The sequence below is a fragment of the Lampetra planeri genome, chromosome 3 (assembly GCF_965212315.1).
Source record: "Lampetra planeri chromosome 3, kcLamPlan1.2.h2, whole genome shotgun sequence".
In the NCBI taxonomy this organism is placed as follows: Eukaryota; Metazoa; Chordata; class Hyperoartia; order Petromyzontiformes; family Petromyzontidae; genus Lampetra; species Lampetra planeri.
The window spans coordinates 7,118,992-7,137,704 of NC_136109.1; the positions used below are offsets into that span (position 1 = coordinate 7,118,992).

At 43.8% G+C, this 18,713-nt stretch overlaps 1 pseudogene across 20 annotated transcripts in view; it reads right to left on the reverse strand.

Annotated features, from left to right (window-relative positions):
• LOC144737091 (cytochrome P450 2F2 pseudogene) overlaps nucleotides 1-18,713 on the reverse strand; it is a 74,012-nt pseudogene that overhangs the window by 26,156 nt on the left and 29,143 nt on the right. For 7 of the 20 annotated variants that reach the window (XR_013588881.1, XR_013588879.1, XR_013588870.1 and 4 more), the window contains 3 exons: nucleotides 17,928-17,975; nucleotides 16,608-16,658; nucleotides 13,086-16,224 (listed from right to left, as the gene is read on the reverse strand). The exons of 5 other annotated variants lie outside the window; for them this stretch is intronic. The product of XR_013588881.1 is annotated as a cytochrome P450 2F2 pseudogene, transcript variant X10 (transcript). Of the gene's footprint in view, nucleotides 1-13,085; nucleotides 16,225-16,607; nucleotides 16,659-17,927; nucleotides 17,979-18,713 lie in introns of those variants that run through there. 8 more of the 20 variants (XR_013588883.1, XR_013588880.1, XR_013588873.1 and 5 more) reach the window with 3 other exon arrangements.

Consider the following 18,713-nt stretch of genomic DNA (forward strand, 5'->3'; position numbering starts at 1 on the left):
GAGTTGGAGCGACGTCGCTCGTCAACTCGACCAGCTGCTGGTGGCAAGAGAGTGGCCGGGTGTTGGTGAGTGATGGTGAAATTGCAAGATGACGCAGCTGTTGCGTTCGCGCCGTTTCGGCGGTGCCGGCGTTCCTGCATTTCACTGCGGCGGCGTTCCCGCCAGTTTCACAGCGCCAGCGTTCCTGCCATTTGCATCATGCCGGAGGTTTCCCGCCACTTCAACGTGCCGGCGTTTCCCGCCACTTCAACATGCTGGCGTTCCCGCCATTTTTTTACGTGCCAGCGTTCCCACGGCGGCGGCGTTCCCGCCATTTCAACGTGTGGGCATTCCCGCACTTCCCACAGCGGCGTTCCCGCCATTTTCACCGCGGCAGTGTTTTCGCGATGGCGGCGTTCCCGCCTTTTGTGCCTTGTGTGCTGCGCCGGCCTGGCGGCGCGCCGCTGCAGCCCTGTGATTACGGGCCTCCCTCCCCACATTGAAGTAAGAAGAGCGGGGGAGGGCATCGGTGGTGAGAGCGAGAGGGGCCCGTGATTGAAGAGAGGGTTTCGACGTTGGAGACACTGCTGGGAGGGACTTTTTCAGTTTGACTCTCTGGTTTTGTGTTCCTCGCGGACGGTTTTTCCCTCTGTTCTTTTTGCATTTTGGCTTGTGCGAGTGTTATGTGGTGTTATATTGTTGTTGTGATGTTGTGGCCAGGAAGAGGTTGGCTTAGGGCTTTTGGTTTGCTATTCATAGGGATGTTAGTTGGGTGCTTGGTGTTGTGGTGTGTTGCTGTGTGGCGTTTTTGATGCTTGGCGTAGGGGTTTAGGATTGGTTTGTTGTTGCGGTTGTCTGGGATTGTTGTTGTTTATATGTGGGGACTGGATGGAGCATTGCGCCAAATGATTGACTGTACGAACTTCGTATACTGCATATACTGTATTCATCAATTCGGCGATTTTGGACGTTTGTGTCTAGTTTTTTTTTGCTCTCAAAATTCGAATGCCCTGAGTCCCATGGTTAATGTTGAAGGGGATTTTGAAATGACAGGTTCGGTTTGTTTCAAACTCACTGGTTGGTTCCTGTCCGTTGTTGCACAGATGATGTCTTTTGTGCGGGAATGCTCCTTGTGTTCTACGTGGATCGGGGGTGCGTTTCCGTTAATTGCCGTCAAATTGCGTTGCTCTCTCCACTCGGTTGGTACAGCTGCATGCTGCAATGCGAGTCTCGGAGATGATGTGCACGGATACGGGATGTGAGGTGTATTGTTGTGACCATTGAATATTCGGGATCGTCACAAATTGTGCGTACCTGTTCGGCATTGGATCAGTTCTGTGGGGGATCATAATTCAAATTGTATGTGTTGTGATGGTGTTAAATTGCGATGGTGACGTGCTGCCAGGGATTTGGAATTGTGCTGCTGGCTGTCACCTATCTTGGGGCGCAGGTCCTGACCAGGATGGCCCAGTGAGTGTTGCGTGTCTAACATGAACGTTGTGGTCCCGTCATGCTATGGCTGACGGCTTGACCTGACAGCCCGGAGATTGAAACACTCCGTGGTATGTCTAGCCTAGTGGGCTGTGTGCTCACAGGGCTCGGAGAGTGTGGTCCCGTCATGCTGTGGCTGACGGCTTGACCTGACAGCCCGGAGATTGAAACACTCCGTGGTATGTCTAGCCTAGTGGGCTGTGCGCTCACATGGCTCGGAGAGTGTGGTCCCGTCATGCAATGGCTGACGGCTTGACCTGACAGCCCGGAGATCGAGACACTCTGTGGCTTGTCTAGCCTTGTGGGCTGTGCGCTCACATGGCTCAGAGAGTGTGGTCCCGTCATGCAATGGCTGATGGCTTGACCTGACAGCCCGGAGATTGAAACACTCCGTGGTATGTCTAGCCTAGTGGGCTGTGCGCTCACATGGCTCGGAGAGTGTGGTCCCGTCATACAATGGCTGACGGCTTGACCTGACAGCCCGGAGATCGAGACACTCCGTGGCTTGTCTAGCCTAGTGGGCTGTGCGCTCACATGGCTCGGGGAGTGTGGTCCCGTCATGCTGTGTCTGACGGCCTGACCTGACAGCCCGGAGATCGAGACACTCTGTGGCTTGTCTAGCCTTGTGGGCTGTGCGCTCACATGGCTCGGGGAGTGTGGTCCCGTCATGCTATGGCTGACAGCTTGACCTGACGGCTCGGAGGTTGAGACCCTCCGAGGCGCGTTGAAACAGTGGGCTGGAGATTCGTAAGGTTCAGGTGGAGTTGTCCTGTTACGTTGAGACTGTATCCCTCAGTTGTTAGGGTGCATGTTGTGCAGTGAGTGAACGATGGGTCGTCTCAGCTTGGTCGGTACAGCTATATGCTGCGATGCGAGTCTGGGAGAGAGACTGGGTTAAAATCCCACCGATATGGCCGACGCGTGCTGCTGGTTGTGACGCCGCGTCGGAAAGGCGGTGGGGTGGTAACATGGAAATTCCCCCCCCGATATGACCGACGTGTGCTACTGGTTGTGACGCCGCGTCGGAAAGGCGGTGGGGTGGTAACATGGAAATTCCCCCCCCCCCCGATATGGCCGACGTGTGCTACTGATTGTGACGCCGCGTCGGAAAGGCGCGGGGGGGGTGCTAACGGGTGACTGTCATTGCATGCGTGATTCTAACGGGGGGGGCTGTGCTGGAGCGTAAGTGGGTTAGCCAGTTTTCATGTATATTTGTTGTTTATTCCCCGGTTTCTATGCGGTTCCCTTTTACCCTCGTCGATTCTGTATATATTACGTGATTGTATTTCTTATCGGTCGCCGGTCATTTATTGATGTTGCTGGTTCGGAGGCACACCTTTTCGATGCTTCACAGTTGTGTTACAGCCGGGGACGGCTGTGTGTTTATACAGGGGGGGGTGATGTAGTGACAGAACGGTCACTACTGTGTTGGCCTGTACGAAGGCTGGGGGCCCCAAGGGGGTGCCTGGGGGGTCACGTGGTGGAGGGATCCGGACCTTCCCAGAGGTGGGGGAAGTGAGGTGTGTCCTGGGAAGGGAGGCGTGGCCTGAAGAGAGCCAGCCACGCCGGGGCGGAGCCAGCCACGCCAAACGAGATATAAGCGTGGTGTGAACGCAGAGCAAGGCTGTTGTACTGTACTCCGAAGTGAAGACATCATCGGTCGTCAAGTCCCGAGTCGTCGTCCTGGGCCAGGCAGGCCGTTGCCTGCCTGGTCCAGTCTGTGTCGCGTTCCAGAGTGTTAGTGAGTTGAGGAAGGTGGTCACCACCTCATGTACAGCGTTATGTTATTTACCGTTTAATAAATAGTGTTGCCTCCAAGCTGCGTGTGTGTGCACCTAATTCGGTCTTACTACACTATTTCCAGGCTGATAGTAGGTTTTTACCCTTTTAACTGGTACAAAACTGACACCTTTATTCAAGGCATCATGTTTGCAATGACCACAACACAAGTAGTCAAAAAAAGCAAACAAAAAGAAGCAACTCTGATAAGGATGATAATATGCACTGTCCTTGAAGTTGATTGGCCCACACCCGAGACGGCTTTCTTTAGAGCCTAGTCCCCATTGGTGTAGGGCCAGATGACACCAGAAGGCGTACAACTCAAACACAGTGCAATATCAGAGTATTGAGAGCTCGGGGTAAGCATTTACACTATGAGATCTCTTTTACCAGTGGCAAAATATGATAGTAGGTTTTTACCCTTTTAACTGGTACAAAACTGACACCTTTATTCAAGGCATCATGTTTGCAATGACCACAACACAAGTAGTCAAAAAAAGCAAACAAAAAGAAGCAACTCTGATAAGGATGATAATATGCACTGTCCTTGAAGTTGATTGGCCCACACCCGAGACGGCTTTCTTTAGAGCCTAGTCCCCATTGGTGTAGGGCCAGATGACACCAGAAGGCGTACAACTCAAACACAGTGCAATATCAGAGTATTGAGAGCTCGGGGTAAGCATTTACACTATGAGATCTCTTTTACCAGTGGCAAAATATGATAGTAGGTTTTTACCCTTTTAACTGGTACAAAACTGACACCTTTATTCAAGGCATCATGTTTGCAATGACCACAACACAAGTAGTCAAAAAAAGCAAACAAAAAGAAGCAACTCTGATAAGGATGATAATATGCACTGTCCTTGAAGTTGATTGGCCCACACCCGAGACGGCTTTCTTTAGAGCCTAGTCCCCATTGGTGTAGGGCCAGATGACACCAGAAGGCGTACAACTCAAACACAGTGCAATATCAGAGTATTGAGAGCTCGGGGTAAGCATTTACACTATGAGATCTCTTTTACCAGTGGCAAAATATGATAGTAGGTTTTTACCCTTTTAACTGGTACAAAACTGACACCTTTATTCAAGGCATCATGTTTGCAATGACCACAACACAAGTAGTCAAAAAAAGCAAACAAAAAGAAGCAACTCTGATAAGGATGATAATATGCACTGTCCTTGAAGTTGATTGGCCCACACCCGAGACGGCTTTCTTTAGAGCCTAGTCCCCATTGGTGTAGGGCCAGATGACACCAGAAGGCGTACAACTCAAACACAGTGCAATATCAGAGTATTGAGAGCTCGGGGTAAGCATTTACACTATGAGATCTCTTTTACCAGTGGCAAAATATGATAGTAGGTTTTTACCCTTTTAACTGGTACAAAACTGACACCTTTATTCAAGGCATCATGTTTGCAATGACCACAACACAAGTAGTCAAAAAAAGCAAACAAAAAGAAGCAACTCTGATAAGGATGATAATATGCACTGTCCTTGAAGTTGATTGGCCCACACCCGAGACGGCTTTCTTTAGAGCCTAGTCCCCATTGGTGTAGGGCCAGATGACACCAGAAGGCGTACAACTCAAACACAGTGCAATATCAGAGTATTGAGAGCTCGGGGTAAGCATTTACACTATGAGATCTCTTTTACCAGTGGCAAAATATGATAGTAGGTTTTTACCCTTTTAACTGGTACAAAACTGACACCTTTATTCAAGGCATCATGTTTGCAATGACCACAACACAAGTAGTCAAAAAAAGCAAACAAAAAGAAGCAACTCTGATAAGGATGATAATATGCACTGTCCTTGAAGTTGATTGGCCCACACCCGAGACGGCTTTCTTTAGAGCCTAGTCCCCATTGGTGTAGGGCCAGATGACACCAGAAGATCTCATAGTGTAAATGCTTACCCCGAGCTCTCAATACTCTGATATTGCACTGTGTTTGAGTTGTACGCCTTCTGGTGTCATCTGGCCCTACACCAATGGGGACTAGGCTCTAAAGAAAGCCGTCTCGGGTGTGGGCCAATCAACTTCAAGGACAGTGCATATTATCATCCTTATCAGAGTTGCTTCTTTTTGTTTGCTTTTTTTGACTACTTGTGTTGTGGTCATTGCAAACATGATGCCTTGAATAAAGGTGTCAGTTTTGTACCAGTTAAAAGGGTAAAAACCTACTATCATATTTTGCCACTGGTAAAAGAGATCTCATAGTGTAAATGCTTACCCCGAGCTCTCAATACTCTGATATTGCACTGTGTTTGAGTTGTACGCCTTCTGGTGTCATCTGGCCCTACACCAATGGGGACTAGGCTCTAAAGAAAGCCGTCTCGGGTGTGGGCCAATCAACTTCAAGGACAGTGCATATTATCATCCTTATCAGAGTTGCTTCTTTTTGTTTGCTTTTTTTGACTACTTGTGTTGTGGTCATTGCAAACATGATGCCTTGAATAAAGGTGTCAGTTTTGTACCAGTTAAAAGGGTAAAAACCTACTATCATATTTTGCCACTGGTAAAAGAGATCTCATAGTGTAAATGCTTACCCCGAGCTCTCAATACTCTGATATTGCACTGTGTTTGAGTTGTACGCCTTCTGGTGTCATCTGGCCCTACACCAATGGGGACTAGGCTCTAAAGAAAGCCGTCTCGGGTGTGGGCCAATCAACTTCAAGGACAGTGCATATTATCATCCTTATCAGAGTTGCTTCTTTTTGTTTGCTTTTTTTGACTACTTGTGTTGTGGTCATTGCAAACATGATGCCTTGAATAAAGGTGTCAGTTTTGTACCAGTTAAAAGGGTAAAAACCTACTATCATATTTTGCCACTGGTAAAAGAGATCTCATAGTATTTCCAGGCTGTCACATGGTCGTGACTTCCTATAGGAAGATCGTGGAGAGAAGAAACACAGAAAGAAGTACTGTGAGTACTGTGAAGACACTTTCAGTGACTTTTTGCTTTTTGGTGTGCTTTTTAGCACATACAGCACTGTACTGTACTACTGTACTGTACAATACTGTACTTACTGTATTGTACAGTTCACCCGTTTGAGTGCTTACTGAAGTCATCTCAAGCAAGGTTAGTGTTCTCTCTTGATACATTACTATACTGTACAGTACTAATGTGTATTGTAATTTGTTTCATATTTTTGTGCTTCAAAAACCAAAAAAAAAGTCAGAACGGTTTAACCGGATTTACATTGAACCCTATGGGAAAATGTGCCTCGGTTCACGACCAATTCGGTTCGCGACCAGAGTCAGTTCACGAATTAAGTTCGTGAACCGAGGTATCACTGTATACGGCTGGGTGGACACTAGGGGGCTAAACTTACCCCACTTGTTACCACTGCTCGCGAGGAGATAGAAACTAACCACGAGTTTCGAATTGCAAGTCAAGTGTGTTAACCATTACACCATAAAAAATGCAACACATGGTTGTACATGTATCTTTATTGTTAATATCGTATATGTGAAAAACAGGCAAATGGCTTATGATAATTTTGTACAATGTTACCGGTAATGAAAGAAAAGCGGTTTTAAAAAGTGTAGTCTTATATCCAGCGATAATCCGTAACAATTTAGAAAAACTGGCATTTCAAAATCATTAATTAATATCATGCTGCAGAGATGACATCTCGTCTGGCCATTGGCCAAATGGCCCCCCAATCTTTCAGGTATTGATAGCTAGTCACTGAGAAAATGCATTATCTACGCGTAGGCTGAGCATAGTACATCAAACCCTTCCCTCGTTTTGGACAAGCTATCTCGGTTTTTTTTCTTGGTTCTTTCGGTAAAGTCACGTAGAAGGGAAGTAATAAAATAATAAAAATAAAACATAATAAAACAATTCTCACAACGTTTCGGCCACAACGCAAGCAGCCATCCTCAGGCGAAGAATGAAACACCCCAAGCTTGGAGCGTATATTTAAGCTGGGTTAGAGGGGGGGGAGGTGGGAAGAAGAGCGCCTAAACAAAATAATTTGCATATCAAGAGGAATTCAGCATATGGAAAATGCGTAGGAGGTGGGCGGGGGGGGTTCCAAATCAATACTATGCCCGTGCATTATGCAGGATTAGCAGCATCAAAGGGGGGGGGGAAGTGGGGGAGCATTAACAAAGGAAAGGAATGTTAATAGTATGTAGCTGTAGTTACTAAACAACCACGTAAAAAACTACAGTATAAACTGCATGACAAACTAAAGTATAAACTACATAGCATCATCAGTAAACTTACTATACTCTACAATAAGCTGAGTTACTAACAGTAAGTAATACATGAAAAATTCTACGTTGTAAAAAATTATATAATATGCTTCCATCTAAACTTTATTCTCTTACATCACACGCGTCTATACCGTACTATATACTTCCATAGGCAAAACCAACATTAAATTACATACTGTATTGCTATAAACCACCCTATACCTTATACATTTTTAATATAACACTATGTATTATTCTACCCACCCTAATGTGTATCAAAATGGTTTATTACGTCCTTCCAGTGATTGCTAAGCCAGAATCCATCTTCTCGGTTAAAATTGTCTCTGTGTTTGTAAATGTGGATCGCCTCATGTACGAATCTCTCATGATAGCCAGATGGCTTGCAGAGAACCTCTGTCTTGGAGAAGTCAATGTCATGTGAGCCCACTGAGTTGTAACAGTGATCTGCCACGGCTGAGGTGTTTGTCCTACAGTGTTTCAGGTCAGCTTTATGTTCACGGATGCGGTCCGAGACATGTCGTTTGGTTTCCCCAATGTAACTGCTACCACAGAGGCAACTTAGTTTGTAGACACCAGGGTACTGTATGTCTGGAACCACATCTTTTACAGACGGTACCAGATCACGGATTTTATGTACTGTGTTGAATCGGACCTGGATCTTGTGTTTAATCAGGATTTTGGAGATCTTTTTTGTGACCCCAGCAATGTAGGGTAAGGTGATGGTCTTGAAAGGCTCCTCAACAGGATCCTTCTTGGTGGTTGGAGTGATGGCTTTGCGGATTGTGTAGTCGGAGTAACCATTAGCCTTAAGAGCTTGGCGTACGTGTTTGAGTTCACTGGAAATGTGTTCATGGTCGGAGATGCATTGGGCTCTATGATATAGAGTCTTGATGAGGGAATTCTTCTGGGATGGATGGTGGTGGGAATCCGGTTTTAGATAAGCATCCGTGTGGGTGGCTTTCCTGTAGACAGAGTGGCTCATTGAACCATCAGGTCTCCTTTTGATTAGGACATCCAAAAAGGGTAGCTTGCCATCATTTTCGACTTCCATGGTGAATCTGATGGCTGGGTGTATGGAATTGATATGGTCGAGAAATTGGTCTAGAGCAGGCCGGCCATGTGGCCAGATGACAAAAGTGTCGTCTACGTACCTCTTCCATAAGGTCGGGCGTAGAGTGGCAGTCTGGATGGCGTCCGTCTCAAATTTCTCCATGAAGATGTTGGCTACAACCGGAGATAAGGGGGAGTCCAAATTCAACCGCCTCTCAAACAAGAAACCGGACCCACACATTGAAAAGCTAGATGTTAACAAAGTCGTAATTAATCGCAGTAACAGTCCTATTTCTGAAGGTTTGAAATCCGTTTTAGCTAAAGGACTAAACTTTGCAGTCACACCTAGACACATACCAGTTAATGATATAATTGCTCGAGTAGATGTAGCTCTCAAGGGCTTGAGTCACATCGCTGCAGACGTAGCAAGATCGGAAATCTCTGTAACCCTCAAAAACGCTAAGATGCCAGCTAGCAACATCAGCAAAGATGAGCGTTTTGAATTAGCTCAATTAAAAAAGAGGGATGACATTGTCATCCTCTCAGCCGACAAAGGCAATGCCACTGTCATCATGGACAAAATAGAATACAACAAAATTCAAGAACTACTCACCGATGGCAGCTATACAAAAATAAAAAGAGACCCCACCAACAGCCTCGTCTCCAAAACCAACAACATCATTTCTGCTTCAACCGCATTAATTGATCAGACCAAACAGTTCTCGTTGAAACCTTCTGCATCCAGGCCACCAAGATTGTACGGCTTGCCAAAGATACATAAAGAAGATACACCTCTTCGTCCCATTGTCTCTACTATCAACTCCCCGACTTACAAACTGGCTCGTTTTTTGTCCGAAATCCTACGGCCTTTCACTGGAAAAACCACCTCTGCAGTACTAAACTCTACTGACCTGGTATCAACAATCAAGGGGATTGCCCTGTCCCCAGACGACCTGCTTGTCAGTTTTGATGTGGTTTCCTTGTTCACCAAGGTGCCTGTGCCTGACACCATCGCAATCATTGAAGACTTGGTTCATCAAGGACTGAATGCTGGGGTACCCCCCCTGGTGAGACACTGCTTAACCAATACATACTTCACCTGGAATGGAACCTTCTACAAGCAAATTGAGGGCACCCCAATGGGCTCCCCCTTATCTCCGGTTGTAGCCAACATCTTCATGGAGAAATTTGAGACGGACGCCATCCAGACTGCCACTCTACGCCCGACCTTATGGAAGAGGTACGTAGACGACACTTTTGTCATCTGGCCACATGGCCGGCCTGCTCTAGACCAATTTCTCGACCATATCAATTCCATACACCCAGCCATCAGATTCACCATGGAAGTCGAAAATGATGGCAAGCTACCCTTTTTGGATGTCCTAATCAAAAGGAGACCTGATGGTTCAATGAGCCACTCTGTCTACAGGAAAGCCACCCACACGGATGCTTATCTAAAACCGGATTCCCACCACCATCCATCCCAGAAGAATTCCCTCATCAAGACTCTATATCATAGAGCCCAATGCATCTCCGACCATGAACACATTTCCAGTGAACTCAAACACGTACGCCAAGCTCTTAAGGCTAATGGTTACTCCGACTACACAATCCGCAAAGCCATCACTCCAACCACCAAGAAGGATCCTGTTGAGGAGCCTTTCAAGACCATCACCTTACCCTACATTGCTGGGGTCACAAAAAAGATCTCCAAAATCCTGATTAAACACAAGATCCAGGTCCGATTCAACACAGTACATAAAATCCGTGATCTGGTACCGTCTGTAAAAGATGTGGTTCCAGACATACAGTACCCTGGTGTCTACAAACTAAGTTGCCTCTGTGGTAGCAGTTACATTGGGGAAACCAAACGACATGTCTCGGACCGCATCCGTGAACATAAAGCTGACCTGAAACACTGTAGGACAAACACCTCAGCCGTGGCAGATCACTGTTACAACTCAGTGGGCTCACATGACATTGACTTCTCCAAGACAGAGGTTCTCTGCAAGCCATCTGGCTATCATGAGAGATTCGTACATGAGGCGATCCACATTTACAAACACAGAGACAATTTTAACCGAGAAGATGGATTCTGGCTTAGCAATCACTGGAAGGACGTAATAAACCATTTTGATACACATTAGGGTGGGTAGAATAATACATAGTGTTATATTAAAAATGTATAAGGTATAGGGTGGTTTATAGCAATACAGTATGTAATTTAATGTTGGTTTTGCCTATGGAAGTATATAGTACGGTATAGACGCGTGTGATGTAAGAGAATAAAGTTTAGATGGAAGCATATTATATAATTTTTTACAACGTAGAATTTTTCATGTATTACTTACTGTTAGTAACTCAGCTTATTGTAGAGTATAGTAAGTTTACTGATGATGCTATGTAGTTTATACTTTAGTTTGTCATGCAGTTTATACTGTAGTTTTTTACGTGGTTGTTTAGTAACTACAGCTACATACTATTAACATTCCTTTCCTTTGTTAATGCTCCCCCACTTCCCCCCCCCCTTTGATGCTGCTAATCCTGCATAATGCACGGGCATAGTATTGATTTGGAACCCCCCCCCGCCCACCTCCTACGCATTTTCCATATGCTGAATTCCTCTTGATATGCAAATTATTTTGTTTAGGCGCTCTTCTTCCCACCTCCCCCCCCTCTAACCCAGCTTAAATATACGCTCCAAGCTTGGGGTGTTTCATTCTTCGCCTGAGGATGGCTGCTTGCGTTGTGGCCGAAACGTCGTGAGAATTGTTTTATTATGTTTTATTTTTATTATTTTATTACTTCCCTTCTACGTGACTTTACCGAAAGAACCAAGAAGATGAATCCCTGCAGTCACGAAAGCTTTAAATCGAAATTTTATCTCGGTTTTGTGCCAAATTTATTGAGCTACAGTTCACCAATCGTGCCCTGTTGCTGGAGGATGTCGTTCACTGGGAGATTCCTGGATGCATAGTAACTGTACTGCAAGCAATGATTCTGCCACGGAAGGGCACACCATGCCGTCTTGTCTCCATCTTGTTTGCTGAGATCAGGTCACGTGCTGCCAGCCTCCAGTGGGGTTCATCTGCACGATTTTTCGTCCTGTCATGTACATTACTGTACACAGATATGTGTATGGTACGCTACATAATTTTTTTCATTCTATAAATTTACCACGTTAGTTATATTTAACACGAAAAAATAGTAATCATTTTTCATTTAAAACACTTCCTGTTTAATGTTTTGGTTGACGTTGGGAAATATAAAATAAAAGAGGGGATGTTGTATTCCAAACTATTAACCAAACTTTCGATTTAAAGCTTTCGTGACTGCAGGGATTCATCTTCTTGGGTCTTTCGGTAAAGTCACGTAGAATGGAAATAATAAAATAATACAAATAAAACATAATAAAATAATTCTCACGACGTTTCGGCCACAACGCAAGACCGGGTCTGTCGGGGAGACAGTGTCTGAATAAAACAACACCACGCTTGGAGCGTATATTTAAGCTGGGTTGGAAGGTGGGAAGGTGCGCCTTGACAAAAGAATTTGCATATCAATAGGAATTTAGCGTATTTATGGGAAATGCAGGTATGCGATTAGTACTACTTGTAAAATGCGTAGGTGGGCGGGGGAGTTTCAAAGTCATATTATGCCCGTGCATTATGCAGGATTAGCAGCATCAAAGGGAGGGGATAGGGGTAGCATTAATAAAGGGAAGGAATGTAATAGTATGTAGCTGCAGTAAATAAACAACCACGTAAAAAACTAAAGTATAAACTACATAGTATCATCAGTATACTAAATATACTCTCCAATAAGCTGAGCTACTAACAGTAAGTAATACATTACAATTCTATGTCGCAAAAATTATAATATGCACGGGCATAATGACTTCGAAACCCCTCGCCCACCTCCTACCACCATTTTCCATAAAATATGCTAAATTCTTCTTGATATGCAAATTATTTTGTCAAGGCGCCCTTCCCCCCTTCCAACCCAGCTTAAATATACGCTACAAGCGTGGTGTTGTTTCATTCAGACGCTTCTCCCCGACAGACCTGGTCTTCACCTGAGGACGGCTGCTTGCGTTGTGGCCGAAACGTCGTGAGAATTATTTTATTATGTTTTATTTTTATTATTTTATTATTTCCATTCTACGTGACTTTACCGAAAGAACCAAGAAGATATTAACCAAACCTTCGTTATATCTTTGTTTGCGGATAACGGATTTGCCAATTGCAGCTATTTTAAAAAATATAACCCCAATACTTTGCTGTACAGTGTTGTCAAACGTGGCTTACATAATTTTATGATAGTCATAATAGCATTTCGCAACATAGGATGATCAGAAACAAAATAACACCGTTTCATTCCCACCCTCTGGCACTCAGCAGCACTGTCTGCACATGTGGATCTGCACAAGCAGTTAATATACAAATGATATCAACCAAGTGTTGTAATACAAAGGAAAAATTGTTTACAAGTAGGGTTATTAAAGCACAATCGCTAACTTTCTTCAGAGACGGTTACTTATTCTCGAAGTCAGGAATCCGTAATCAATTCCAATGGGACTTTAGTAATGATTGCACTCACGAGCCAGCACAAAATCATAAATTGCACAGCACGTCATCTTTAGGTACCAGTGGTTGGCCCAAGTCTCCGTGTGTTAAGTTCAGTGTTGCAAACCAAAGCGATGAAAGAAGCAGGTTGACTATGGTCGAGTGACTTTTCTAAATGCGAACAGCGATAAAGAAAAGAACGATGTTGACTGCATTATGAAGGGGGGACATGACTGCTGGCTCAAAGCTGCCTGAGGAGCTGTGCAGGTAGCCATTTTTAAAGCCATTAATGAAGAACTACAATATTATATTCATATCTGAAGTCATCCATTTTCACATGATATAATGAAAATACATTTTAAGAATAAGTCATTTCATTCATTCAAGTTACGTATTTTTGGCAACATTTTTGGCAACTTTAAAATGTTAAAATAGCGATATCTGGTGACTTTTCGAGGTTATTCTGGCAATTCCCTACCTTTGTTAGATCTAACAAACCTGGGTAAATTTGCCCTTGTTTTTAAGTCAAAAAGTAAAAGAGTATGCCTGCAATTGCTTGCTTACACCTGTACACTTGAGGGAGCTCCAGAGGGCATTTGGCCTACTCTTCCATGTGCTTAAAAAGGTGGGCCGAGGCAGAGTTCACCCCATCACACGTTACTAGTTAATCAACTTAATTGTGGTATAACCATTAATAATGTTGAGTGGACAGAGGCTGCACTATTTCCACTGCTGTGCCATGATATCAAATTGAACCATTGTTCTCTGGATTGCAAGTCCAGTGTGCTAATCATTACACAATGCTTGAGTCATACACAGCCATGATAGTTTCTGACACCTCACCCTAGGCCACCTTTGTGCCATGATGTATCCTTATTGAGTACCAAGGAATTACTCGAACCTGCACTGCATGGAAAATCTACGGTGTCTGCACAAGTGGGTCCTCACCTCCAAATCAGTGGTCCTCAAATTTAAACATCAAACAATATGTATTCTAATGCAACAAGTCAACTTCGCAGGTGAGCAGTTGAATGACAGGATAATGGTTGTTGTTGTTCAATTCAGAGCTCACAATAGTAAGGTTACTTTAATCAGATGTGGATTCATAGTTATTTTTATTGTATCATTAAAAGTGTGAGTTCTGTGAGGTAATGTCTATGTTGGTATATGGATATAGGTAGTGTAATGATTTTACGTAAGTATGTTGACAAATGCATTACTCCAGGAGCCAAGAGACTGGAACCAAATCTAAAATTAATATTAAAAACTACGAAAGTTTAAGTATCCTTTATACTGTATAGTAAGTCCTAACATACATATATTTATTGAAGCAAAGGATTTTATGTGCAATTCATTCAATTTGAATTGCCTGTTCCTGCAACTAGGCATTACAATATTTAACTATGGACCTTGGTCTAATGACAATTTCCAGGATTTGCAAAAAGTCCGTACAAAGCCAAGACAAAAGGTGTTAGTTTTACACATTAAGACGTCTATGTGTCATAATCTTGTCTTAGCTACGGTGAGTTGCGTATGCGTAGCCCTAATTTATAGGGGTGCGGCGATAGAGTGGTACTGAATTTGGCAGCTAAAGTGGGAGGAGAGATGGAGTTGGGCCAGTAAAATTCAAAGTGCTGCAAGAGAGATGTGAAGAAAAGGAAAAGCTCCATCTTGGCTAAACTTTCCCCCAAACAGACACGGGGACCAGCAGAGAATGGCAGGAAAGCTTCCGACTGGACACACTGGCCATCTTTATCAAGGAAGTGATCAGGGTTAAACTTATTTGGTGTTTTCCAGTGGATGTCATCGTGAAGAGCAGACATGAGGTTTACCATTACATGGGTTCCCTTTGGAAACAAGTAGTCGTGGAACTGCACATCTTTAGATGTAGCATGCACAACCCCAAGTGGAAGAATGTTACCAAAGCGCTGTATCTCATGGATCACAGCATCCAAGTAGGGCAGGCTGCGTCTGTCCTCGAAACATAGCGGTCGCTCGGATCCCAAAACTCTGTCAATCTCCTCATGACATCGGGCTTGAATGTCGGGGTTCATCATCATGAAGAGGAGGCCCCAGCGCAGTGTGTTGGAGGTCGTCTCCATGCCACCGAGGAAAAGTTCTATCAAAATCTGAATGAGGGTCTGGTCAGTAAAGCTGCTATTGGGATTGTCCTTCTCCTGATCCATCCGAGCTAGATATGAGTCAATCAGGTCCCTGGGGTTGTGTTGATCTCTTGTGGCACGGTGCTCAGATACTATATCCTTGAGCAAGCATTGCAACTTTGTGTGAATATGGAATACTTTCTGCCATGGCCCAGGCAACTTTAGCAGGAATGGGAAAACATTACACAGTATTACCAGCGGCTCTGCTTGTAACTGCACGAGATGCCCAAGGAGGTGTGTAAGCTTTTGGAACTGCTCATTGTTATAATCATATCGGATTCCATTCAGGAGGGAGCAAATTATGTTGCCCACAGCATTGTTTAAATTCAAGTGAGGGTCAAACGCTGAGGTTTCCTGCTTGAAAGTTTCTATTAGATACCTCGCTTCTATCAATATTTTGTCAGCAATTGTTGCCTTTCCGAAGCCAAAATTGCGCAATGTTGACAAAGCAAATCTGCGCTGCTGCTTCCATGCGTCTCCATAGGGTGCTAATGCGATACCAATGTTGTGAGTGAGTTTAGTAAAAATTGGAGTTATGGGTCTGTCAGCAAACTCATGACCTCGATTCACCAGGACCTCTTTGACTGCCTGGTAGCCGCTCACCAACACAACAGGCGTACTCCCCAACATTATGGTACAGACTTCTCCATATTTTTTGGCCAATTCTTGCATGCCAATGTGGGGATTCTTGCAACTAAATGCAGTGATGTTCCCCAGCAATGGTAATGGTTTAGGACCAGGAGGGAAGCCCACTGGGCAGATTGTTGACCCCACTACTTGCAGGGCAGCCCGTACGGTTAGGAACACTATACAGATCACGGCCAGGCTGGTCAGCACTTGACTTGTTATCAAGGATTTCCATTCTGGCGAAGTTGCGACATCATCAGCCAGCTGCCCCATCTTGTCGTTCTTTGTCGTCGGGCAGTCAGCAGAGTGAAAGCACAGCTCAAGTAGTAGGGTGCACCAAAAGTTGTCTGCACACACAGACACATGCATAGCCTATTTATGAGGACACTACACTAAGCAGAATAACCTTTATATGGCAAGGGTTTACTCGCCTAATTCTACCAGCGTATTCAGACAAGTAGTAATTGGGGAAACCATTTAGATAACTTTAATTGAGCTGGCATTGTTAAGTAAAGTGTGGCTTGGAAGCATTATTTTTAAAAAAGCAGTTGATATATTCGATAATAAACTATACAATTTATTACAGTTAGTATTAAGCTTCAGTCAACAATGCTGTTCTGATAGTGAGTAATGCATATGAGTGAGAAATGCATATGTTAATCATTGGTCCAGATAAATTATTATAAAAATGTTAATGCATTCATTTGTAATGGTTAATATGCAGGCAGACCTCACTTAGCTCAAATCCGTAGGATGTTGATTCGTTATTGCGCTTTTTGTCCTGGAAAAAACAAATCAAACTATTTGTGGTCACGATTATATATGTTAAAAATCTATTTTTTCCCCAACGTTATTACAGTTTATTGAGCCAGATGAGAACTCACGAGATCAGGATAGAGTCTCAGACTCCACCTAAAAGAATCCTCACCACAGAAATTTAACTGAGGGCATCACTAAGACCATAATTGGAAGCAGAGCAGCTCCAACCTCGTCTTAGCATTATTATTACCAATACCCCAATGAAGCCCTCATATTGCTTATATTAAAGAAACAAAAAAATGTCGGGAACGCATCTCCACATACACAATAGTAGAATTAACCCTTTTAGCGCTTCAGGAATGCCTCTTGAGTGTTAAACGAGGTCTGCCTATATAAAAAAAAAAACTCATTGGGTGTTCCTATGAGGTCATGACACTGATTGAAAGTAACTCAGAGATTCAGACATCTTAGATTATTAGTCAGAATTTCTAGAGATCTTGTCCTGATGTTTGACGTAGTTTCAAATTCAATATTGTACCTGGTAAATATGGTTGTGATGGCTCTTCAGCCAACCAGTCGACTAAAACAATATTTGGTGCATTAAATGTTTAACCATGTAGCCGGCCTCTCCTGTCTACTGCCATGACCATATTAAAGAAATAACACTGTCGGGAACGAATCTCCATATATACAATAGTATAATGAATATACAATTGTATAATCAACCTCCACCGTCGGCAATGTGGTGTGTGGAGCGAGTTGCAGGGATTTTGCTGCTGTATTATCATCTTTGCTGCATTGGCACCTGTGGACCGCTCATGCTCCTGGTTCTGTTGATAGCTGCATTGGCATTGTTGCTTCGCATTAGTGTACCGCCCATATTTCCGGTCGTTGATGCACTTGGGCTATGCCCATCCCCAAACTCTTATAAACAGCTTGCCTTTAGAGGCTGACTCCTTTGCCTATGACGACCGCTTGTGTTGCGATCGAACCGTCGTGATATGTTTATTCACTTAATTTTTTATTTTATTGTGATTTTTTCTGTCTACGTGGCTTTACCGAAAGAACCATAGAACATAGAATATAATGAACCCTATTTCAATTAGCTCTCACTGACCATACGGTCAGAATTATAAAATGTGCTACGGCTCAACAAAAAATGTAAGCATTGTTAAACTCATAAACAAAAATAAATATTTACATTTGCATGTAATACTGTAATAAATAGTGTATAGTACATAAAAGTGAAATAACATGAAAAGAAAAAAAACTCGGTTTTATTTTCACTTACCTTGAGTCGCGATCCTGGCCTGCTTGTCAGAAGGAGCTTAATAAGTCACTACTTGCACACACACACGCGGGCACGCGCACACACACAACAACGACCACCCGTATAACCTTAACAGACTGTTGGCGCAAGTGCTGTTAGCCAGTACCTATGAAGGCCGACACGACACATGAGGGGGTGGATGGCCAACACCGCACCCTGCTGCCTTTGTCTCCCTAGTGGCATTGTTTACACAGCAAATCTGGCTGTGACGGTCCCACCTGATGACGGAAACTTGTGTTGCCTCCGAAACGTCGTGATTTTTATTATTTTATTTTTATTAATTTTTATTTCATTTTTTTACCTACGTGACTTTACCGAAAAAACTAAGAGTATGAATCCTTGCAGTCACGAAAGCTTCAAATCTAGAATTAATACGGTTCAGATAATCCTCACTGGTATTGGTCATGAGTGGGAATCGAACTCAGGTCGCTGGGTTCGCACGCTAACCATTGCACTTCGATGAGATTTTCTTTTTTAAACATATCTAATGAAAACCTGTTCGTAAGTGGGGCATTTGTAAGTCAATTACTACTTGTATATGCACTAATTAACCTCAAATTTACCAAAACAAAGTTATTAACTTTCATACACATCATTAAATTAACGTGACTAAATAGATCTCCACCAAAAATGGCAAATTACATAATAGATGCTTAAAAGCACACCCTGTATCGAGATCGACCAGCCCACATGCCACACAACACCGCTCAATCCCCGAATAGATGGAGTTGATCAAAAATGTGAAAT